This window comes from Anolis carolinensis, unplaced genomic scaffold (assembly GCF_035594765.1).
Source record: "Anolis carolinensis isolate JA03-04 unplaced genomic scaffold, rAnoCar3.1.pri scaffold_15, whole genome shotgun sequence".
Lineage (NCBI taxonomy): Eukaryota > Metazoa > Chordata > Lepidosauria > Squamata > Dactyloidae > Anolis > Anolis carolinensis.
The window spans coordinates 3972632-3982139 of record NW_026943826.1 but is presented as its reverse complement, the minus strand read 5'-3'; positions in this window follow the sequence as shown (position 1 = coordinate 3982139).

Sequence of the window (9508 nt, the reverse complement as noted above, 5' to 3'; positions counted from 1 at the left end):
CTGGTGACCGGAGAAGAAATGGTAAAAAATGATCTCTGTTGGTTGTCTTTTAAAGGTTAGGCGATTTTAGACATAAATATGAATTAGGGTGATTCTTGGTGCGAAATTGAGTGAGTTCTGAGTGGAAGTATAGCCTGGGGGTGGGGGTGTGGGATATCGCGGGTTTCCTGAGAACCGGGAGGAGATTCAGATTCCCTCCGCTTTTAAAGCGAAGGAAGGAACCCAGGTTTTTTCTGTAATATATTATATATAAAAGGGAAATATGTGGGTTTGGGGGTTTTCCAGGGAACCCATAGACCAAGTTACCTTAATCAGCTAATAAAGAATTGATCCCAATATTTCATAAACATATAAGCATGCAATTCATGGAAAGTTCATAAGCAGTTCAGACAATAATAATGCGAAGGGATTCATGTTAATTCCAGTTCTTGGTAGCCCGGCGATTCATAGAACTGAAGGCAAGCATATGAATGAGAAGTCCGGTCATTCATAAAAATGAAGATGAATGGATGAACGGGGGAGGATCGCGGCTGGTCCTTGAGGAAACTACACTTCTCTCCCAGGGAATGGCAGTCTGCCACCAGCAGCCTTGGAGAGAAGTCCAGGTTCCCTGGAAACAGCCCGCCAGCCGTGAGAGCCGAGAAGCGGCTGTTGCGGAGAAAGAGGCAAACAGAACTGGCTTTTTTGACAGTCAGCTGATTTGGAGCTTCAAACTGGACCCATTCGGGCGCTGTTGGTGGTGCCGGAACCAGGAGCCTCAAAGAGTGTTAAATATAAGAGATAGGCATGCTTGGAGTGTTTTTGATGAAGTTATGGTCCAATTTGTTCCGTTCCAATGGCAAGGAGAACGTGGCGAGGTTAATGGAGGAAGGGGGGGGGGGATTTCATGCAAGGGAGTCAAAAAGGATACAAAAAAAACACTGGAGAGGATTTCAAGTTAAAAGGAAAGGATAATTTTTATTTAAGGATTGGTTACAATGTTAAGGCTGGGGAAAGCAATGAAAAGAATTCAATAATAATAATTTGTTGCGGTCTGAACGTTCTCCCACTTTGCAGGCGATCCGGATTTGTGGAACCCCTCGCTGCAGGTCAGATGAATTTAAAAGGGGGGGTGGGGTTCGCGCTATCAATGATTCAAAACCCTGAGAGATATACTGCCCTAAGATATATATTCCAGGTCCTGGGAGACACAGTGCTCTAGGACATAGATTCAAGGCCCTGGGAAACATATTGCCCTAAGATATGTATTCCAGGTCCTGGGAGACATAGTGCTCTAGGATATAGATTCAAAACCCTGGGAGACATACTGTCCTGAGATATATATTCCGGGCCCTGGGAGATATAATACTCTAGGATATAGATTCAGGACCCTGGGAGACATAGTGCTCTAAGATATAGATTCAAGGCCTTAGGAGACATAGTGCTCTATGGCATAGATTTAAGGATGTGGGAGACAAAGTACCCTAGGATATAGATTTAAGGTCCTGGGAGACACCAACCTGCCTATATTATTCCCTGGCATGAACGATAGTCACAATCCATGGTTTCCTAGGCTTTGAAGGCCCTTTGGTCTACCAGTGTTGGTTGTACTACAACTCGCATGAGCTTCATTCCAACCTGCCTATATTATTCCCTGGCATGAACTATAGTCACAATCCATGGTTTCCTAGGTTTTGAATGCCCTTTGGTCTACCAGTGTTGGTTGCCCTACAACTCGCATGAGCTTCAATCCAAACTGCCAATATTATTCCCTGGCATGAACTATATTCACAATCCATGGTTTTCTAGGTTTTGAAGGCCCTTTGGTCTACCAGTGTTGGTTGTCCTACAACTCGCATGAGCTTCATTCCAACCTGCCTATATTATTCCCTGGCATGAACTATAGTCAACATCCATGGTTTCCTAGGTTTTGAATGGCCTTTGGTCTACCAGTGTTGGTTGCCCTACAACTCGCATGAGCTTCATTCCAAACTGCCAATATTATTCCCTGGCATGAACTATATTCACAATCCATGGTTTTCTAGGTTTTGAAGGCCCTTTGGTCTACCATTGGTGGTTGCTCTACAACTCCATGGGCTTCAATCCAACCTGCCTATATTATTCCTTGGCATGAACTATAGTCACAATCCATGGTTTCCTAGGCTTTGAAGGCCCTTTGGTCTACCAGTGTTGGTCCTACAACTCGCATGAGCTTCATCCAACCTGGCTATATTATTCCCTGGCATGAACTATAGTCACAATCCATGGTTTCGTAGGTTTTGAAGGTCCTTTGGTCTACCAGTGTTGGTTGTCCTACAACTCGCATGAGCTTCAATCCAATCTGCCTATATTATTCCCTGGCATGAACTATAGTAACAATCCATTGTTTTTCTAGGTTTTGAAGGCCCTTTGGTCTACCATTGTGGGTTGCCCTACAACTCGCATGAGCTTCATTCCATCCTGCCTATATTGTTCCCTGGCATGAACTATAGTCACAATCCATTGTTTTTCGAGGCTTTGAAGGCCCTTTGGTCTACCATTGTGGGTTGCCCTACAACTCGCATGAGCTTCAATCCAACCTGCCTATATTATTCCCTGGCATGAACTATAGAAAACCTCTATGCTTGCCTAGGCTTTGAAGGCCCTTTGCTCTACCAGTGTTGGTTGTCCTACAACTAACATGAGCTTCATTCCAACCTGCCTATATTATTCCCTGGCATGAACTATAGTCACAATCCATGGTTTTCTAGGTTTTGAAGGCCCTTTGGTCTTCCAGTGTTGGTTGTCCTTCAACTCGCATGAGCTTCATTCCAACCTGCCTATATTATTCCCTGGCATGAACTATAGTCACAATCCATTGTTTTTCTAGGTTTTGAAGGCCCTTTGGTCTTCCAGTGTTGGTTGCCCTACAACTCGCATGAGCTTCATTCCAACCTGCCTATATTATTCCCTGGCATGAACTGTAGTCACAATCCATTGTTTTTCGAGGCTTTGAAGGCCCTTTGGTCTACCATTGTGGGTTGCCCTACAACTCGCATGAGCTTCAATCCAACCTGCCTATATTATTCCCTGGCATGAACTATAGAAAACCTCTATGCTTGCCTAGGCTTTGAAGGCCCTTTGCTCTACCAGTGTTGGTTGTCCTACAACTAACATGAGCTTCATTCCAACCTGCCTATATTATTCCCTGGCATGAACTATAGTCACAATCCATGGTTTTCTAGGTTTTGAAGGCCCTTTGGTCTTCCAGTGTTGGTTGTCCTTCAACTCGCATGAGCTTCATTCCAACCTGCCTATATTATTCCCTGGCATGAACTATAGTCACAATCCATTGTTTTTCTAGGTTTTGAAGGCCCTTTGGTCTTCCAGTGTTGGTTGCCCTACAACTCGCATGAGCTTCATTCCAACCTGCCTATATTATTCCCTGGCATGAACTATAGTCACAATCCATGGTTTCCTAGGTTTTGAAGGCCCTTTGGTCTACCAGTGTTGGTTGCCCTACAACTCGCATGAACTTCATTCCAACCTGTCTATATTATTCCTTGGCATGAACTATAGTCACAATCCATGGTTTTCTAGGTTTTGAAGGCCCTTTGGTCTACCAGTGTTGGTTGTCCTACAACTCGCATGAGCTTCATTCCAACCTGCCTATATTATTCCCTGGCATGAACTATAGTAACAATCCATGGTTTTCTAGGTTTTGAAGGCCCTTTGGTCTTCCAGTGTTGGTTGCCCTACAACTCGCATGAGCTTCATTCCAACCTACCTATATTATTCCCTGGCATGAACTATAGTCACAATCCATTGTTTTTCGAGGCTTTGAAGGCCCTTTGGTCTACCATTGTGGGTTGCCCTACAACTCGCATGAGCTTCAATCCAACCTGCCTATATTATTCCCTGGCATGAACTATAGAAAACCTCCATGCTTGCCTAGGCTTTGAAGGCCCTTTGCTCTACCAGTGTTGGTTGTCCTACAACTAACATTAGCTTCATTCCAACCTGCCTATATTATTCCCTGGCATTAACTATAGTCACAATCCATGGTTTTCTAGGTTTTGAAGGCCCTTTGGTCTACCAGTGTTGGTTGTCCTACAACTCGCATGAGCTTCATTCCAACCTGCCTATATTATTTCCTGGCATGAACTATAGTAACAATCCATTGTTTTTCTAGGTTTTGAAGGCCCTTTGGTCGTCCAGTGTTAGTTGCCCTACAACTCGCATGAGCTTCATTCCATCCTGCCTATATTGTTCCCTGGCATGAACTATAGTCACAATCCATTGTTTTTCGAGGCTTTGAAGGCCCTTTGGTCTACCATTGTGGGTTGCCCTACAACTCGCATGAGCTTCATTCCAACCTGCCTATATTATTCCCTGGCATGAACTATAGTAACAATCCATTGTTTTTCTAGGTTTTGAAGGCCCTTTGGTCTTCCAGTGTTGTTTGCCCTACAACTCGCATGAGCTTCATTCCAACCTGCCTATATTATTCCCTGGCATGAACTATAGTCACAATCCATGGTTTCCTAGGTTTTGAAGGCCCTTTGGTCTACCAGTGTCAGTTGTCCTACAACTCGCATGAGCTTCATTCCAACCTGCCTATATTATTCCCTGGCATGAACTATAGTCACAATCCATGGTTTTCTAGGTTTTGAAGGCCCTTTGGTCTACCAGTGTCAGTTGTCCTACAACTCGCATGAGCTTCAATCCAACCTGCCTATATTATTCCCTGGCATGAACTATAGTCACAATCCATGGTTTCCTAGGCGTTGAAGGCCCTTTGGTCTACCAGTGTTGGTTGTCCTTCAACTCGCATGAGCTTCATTCCAAACTGCCTACATTATTCCCTGGCATGAACTATAGTCACAATCCATGGTTTTCTAGGTTTTGAAGGCCCTTTGGTCTACCATTGGTGGTTGCTCTACAACTCCATGGGCTTCAATCCAACCTGCCTATATTATTCCTTGGCATGAACTATAGTCACAATCCATGGTTTCCTAGGCTTTGAAGGCCCTTTGGTCTACCAGTGTTGGTCCTACAACTCGCATGAGCTTCATCCAACCTGGCTATATTATTCCCTGGCATGAACTATAGTCACAATCCATGGTTTCGTAGGTTTTGAAGGTCCTTTGGTCTACCAGTGTTGGTTGTCCTACAACTCGCATGAGCTTCAATCCAATCTGCCTATATTATTCCCTGGCATGAACTATAGTAACAATCCATTGTTTTTCTAGGTTTTGAAGGCCCTTTGGTCTACCATTGTGGGTTGCCCTACAACTCGCATGAGCTTCATTCCATCCTGCCTATATTGTTCCCTGGCATGAACTATAGTCACAATCCATTGTTTTTCGAGGCTTTGAAGGCCCTTTGGTCTACCATTGTGGGTTGCCCTACAACTCGCATGAGCTTCAATCCAACCTGCCTATATTATTCCCTGGCATGAACTATAGAAAACCTCTATGCTTGCCTAGGCTTTGAAGGCCCTTTGCTCTACCAGTGTTGGTTGTCCTACAACTAACATGAGCTTCATTCCAACCTGCCTATATTATTCCCTGGCATGAACTATAGTCACAATCCATGGTTTTCTAGGTTTTGAAGGCCCTTTGGTCTTCCAGTGTTGGTTGTCCTTCAACTCGCATGAGCTTCATTCCAACCTGCCTATATTATTCCCTGGCATGAACTATAGTCACAATCCATTGTTTTTCTAGGTTTTGAAGGCCCTTTGGTCTTCCAGTGTTGGTTGCCCTACAACTCGCATGAGCTTCATTCCAACCTGCCTATATTATTCCCTGGCATGAACTGTAGTCACAATCCATTGTTTTTCGAGGCTTTGAAGGCCCTTTGGTCTACCATTGTGGGTTGCCCTACAACTCGCATGAGCTTCAATCCAACCTGCCTATATTATTCCCTGGCATGAACTATAGAAAACCTCTATGCTTGCCTAGGCTTTGAAGGCCCTTTGCTCTACCAGTGTTGGTTGTCCTACAACTAACATGAGCTTCATTCCAACCTGCCTATATTATTCCCTGGCATGAACTATAGTCACAATCCATGGTTTTCTAGGTTTTGAAGGCCCTTTGGTCTTCCAGTGTTGGTTGTCCTTCAACTCGCATGAGCTTCATTCCAACCTGCCTATATTATTCCCTGGCATGAACTATAGTCACAATCCATTGTTTTTCTAGGTTTTGAAGGCCCTTTGGTCTTCCAGTGTTGGTTGCCCTACAACTCGCATGAGCTTCATTCCAACCTGCCTATATTATTCCCTGGCATGAACTATAGTCACAATCCATGGTTTCCTAGGTTTTGAAGGCCCTTTGGTCTACCAGTGTTGGTTGCCCTACAACTCGCATGAACTTCATTCCAACCTGTCTATATTATTCCTTGGCATGAACTATAGTCACAATCCATGGTTTTCTAGGTTTTGAAGGCCCTTTGGTCTACCAGTGTTGGTTGTCCTACAACTCGCATGAGCTTCATTCCAACCTGCCTATATTATTCCCTGGCATGAACTATAGTAACAATCCATGGTTTTCTAGGTTTTGAAGGCCCTTTGGTCTTCCAGTGTTGGTTGCCCTACAACTCGCATGAGCTTCATTCCAACCTACCTATATTATTCCCTGGCATGAACTATAGTCACAATCCATTGTTTTTCGAGGCTTTGAAGGCCCTTTGGTCTACCATTGTGGGTTGCCCTACAACTCGCATGAGCTTCAATCCAACCTGCCTATATTATTCCCTGGCATGAACTATAGAAAACCTCCATGCTTGCCTAGGCTTTGAAGGCCCTTTGCTCTACCAGTGTTGGTTGTCCTACAACTAACATTAGCTTCATTCCAACCTGCCTATATTATTCCCTGGCATTAACTATAGTCACAATCCATGGTTTTCTAGGTTTTGAAGGCCCTTTGGTCTACCAGTGTTGGTTGTCCTACAACTCGCATGAGCTTCATTCCAACCTGCCTATATTATTTCCTGGCATGAACTATAGTAACAATCCATTGTTTTTCTAGGTTTTGAAGGCCCTTTGGTCGTCCAGTGTTAGTTGCCCTACAACTCGCATGAGCTTCATTCCATCCTGCCTATATTGTTCCCTGGCATGAACTATAGTCACAATCCATTGTTTTTCGAGGCTTTGAAGGCCCTTTGGTCTACCATTGTGGGTTGCCCTACAACTCGCATGAGCTTCATTCCAACCTGCCTATATTATTCCCTGGCATGAACTATAGTAACAATCCATTGTTTTTCTAGGTTTTGAAGGCCCTTTGGTCTTCCAGTGTTGTTTGCCCTACAACTCGCATGAGCTTCATTCCAACCTGCCTATATTATTCCCTGGCATGAACTATAGTCACAATCCATGGTTTCCTAGGTTTTGAAGGCCCTTTGGTCTACCAGTGTCAGTTGTCCTACAACTCGCATGAGCTTCATTCCAACCTGCCTATATTATTCCCTGGCATGAACTATAGTCACAATCCATGGTTTTCTAGGTTTTGAAGGCCCTTTGGTCTACCAGTGTCAGTTGTCCTACAACTCGCATGAGCTTCAATCCAACCTGCCTATATTATTCCCTGGCATGAACTATAGTCACAATCCATGGTTTCCTAGGCGTTGAAGGCCCTTTGGTCTACCAGTGTTGGTTGTCCTTCAACTCGCATGAGCTTCATTCCAAACTGCCTACATTATTCCCTGGCATGAACTATAGTCACAATCCATGGTTTCGTAGGTTTTGAAGGCCCTTTGGTTTACCAGTGTTGGTTGTCCTTCAACTCGCATGAGCTTCATTCCATGCTGCCTATATTGTTCCCTGGCATGAACTATAGTCACAATCCATTGTTTTTCTAGGCTTTGAAGGCCCTTTGGTCTACCATTGTGGGTTGCCCTACAACTCGCATGAGCTTCAATCCAACCTGCCTATATTATTCCCTGGCATGAACTATAGAAAACCTCCATGCTTGCCTAGGCTTTGAAGGCCCTTTACTCTACCAGTGTTGGTTGCCTACAACTAACATGAGCTTCATTCCAACCTGCCTATATTATTCCCTGGCATGAACTATAGTCACAATCCATGGTTTTCTAGGTTTTGAAGGCCCTTTGGTCTACCAGTGTTGGTTGTCCTACAACTCGCATGAGCTTCATTCCAACCTGCCTATATTATTCCCTGGCATGAACTATAGTCACAATCCATGGTTTTCTAGGTTTTGAAGGCCCTTTGGTCTACCAGTGTTGGTTGTCCTACAACTCGCATGAGCTTCATTCCAACCTGCCTATATTATTCCCTGGCATGAACTATAGTCAACATCCATGGTTTCCTAGGTTTTGAATGGCCTTTGGTCTACCAGTGTTGGTTGCCCTACAACTCGCATGAGCTTCATTCCAAACTGCCAATATTATTCCCTGGCATGAACTATATTCACAATCCATGGTTTTCTAGGTTTTGAAGGCCCTTTGGTCTACCATTGGTGGTTGCTCTACAACTCCATGGGCTTCAATCCAACCTGCCTATATTATTCCTTGGCATGAACTATAGTCACAATCCATGGTTTCCTAGGCTTTGAAGGCCCTTTGGTCTACCAGTGTTGGTCCTACAACTCGCATGAGCTTCATCCAACCTGGCTATATTATTCCCTGGCATGAACTATAGTCACAATCCATGGTTTCGTAGGTTTTGAAGGTCCTTTGGTCTACCAGTGTTGGTTGTCCTACAACTCGCATGAGCTTCAATCCAACCTGCCTATATTATTCCCTGGCATGAACTATAGTAACAATCCATTGTTTTTCTAGGTTTTGAAGGCCCTTTGGTCTACCATTGTGGGTTGCCCTACAACTCGCATGAGCTTCATTCCATCCTGCCTATATTGTTCCCTGGCATGAACTATAGTCACAATCCATTGTTTTTCGAGGCTTTGAAGGCCCTTTGGTCTACCATTGTGGGTTGCCCTACAACTCGCATGAGCTTCAATCCAACCTGCCTATATTATTCCCTGGCATGAACTATAGAAAACCTCTATGCTTGCCTAGGCTTTGAAGGCCCTTTGCTCTACCAGTGTTGGTTGTCCTACAACTAACATGAGCTTCATTCCAACCTGCCTATATTATTCCCTGGCATGAACTATAGTCACAATCCATGGTTTTCTAGGTTTTGAAGGCCCTTTGGTCTTCCAGTGTTGGTTGTCCTTCAACTCGCATGAGCTTCATTCCAACCTGCCTATATTATTCCCTGGCATGAACTATAGTCACAATCCATTGTTTTTCTAGGTTTTGAAGGCCCTTTGGTCTTCCAGTGTTGGTTGCCCTACAACTCGCATGAGCTTCATTCCAACCTGCCTATATTATTCCCTGGCATGAACTATAGTCACAATCCATTGTTTTTCGAGGCTTTGAAGGCCCTTTGGTCTACCATTGTGGGTTGCCCTACAACTCGCATGAGCTTCAATCCAACCTGCCTATATTATTCCCTGGCATGAACTATAGAAAACCTCTATGCTTGCCTAGGCTTTGAAGGCCCTTTGCTCTACCAGTGTTGGTTGTCCTACAA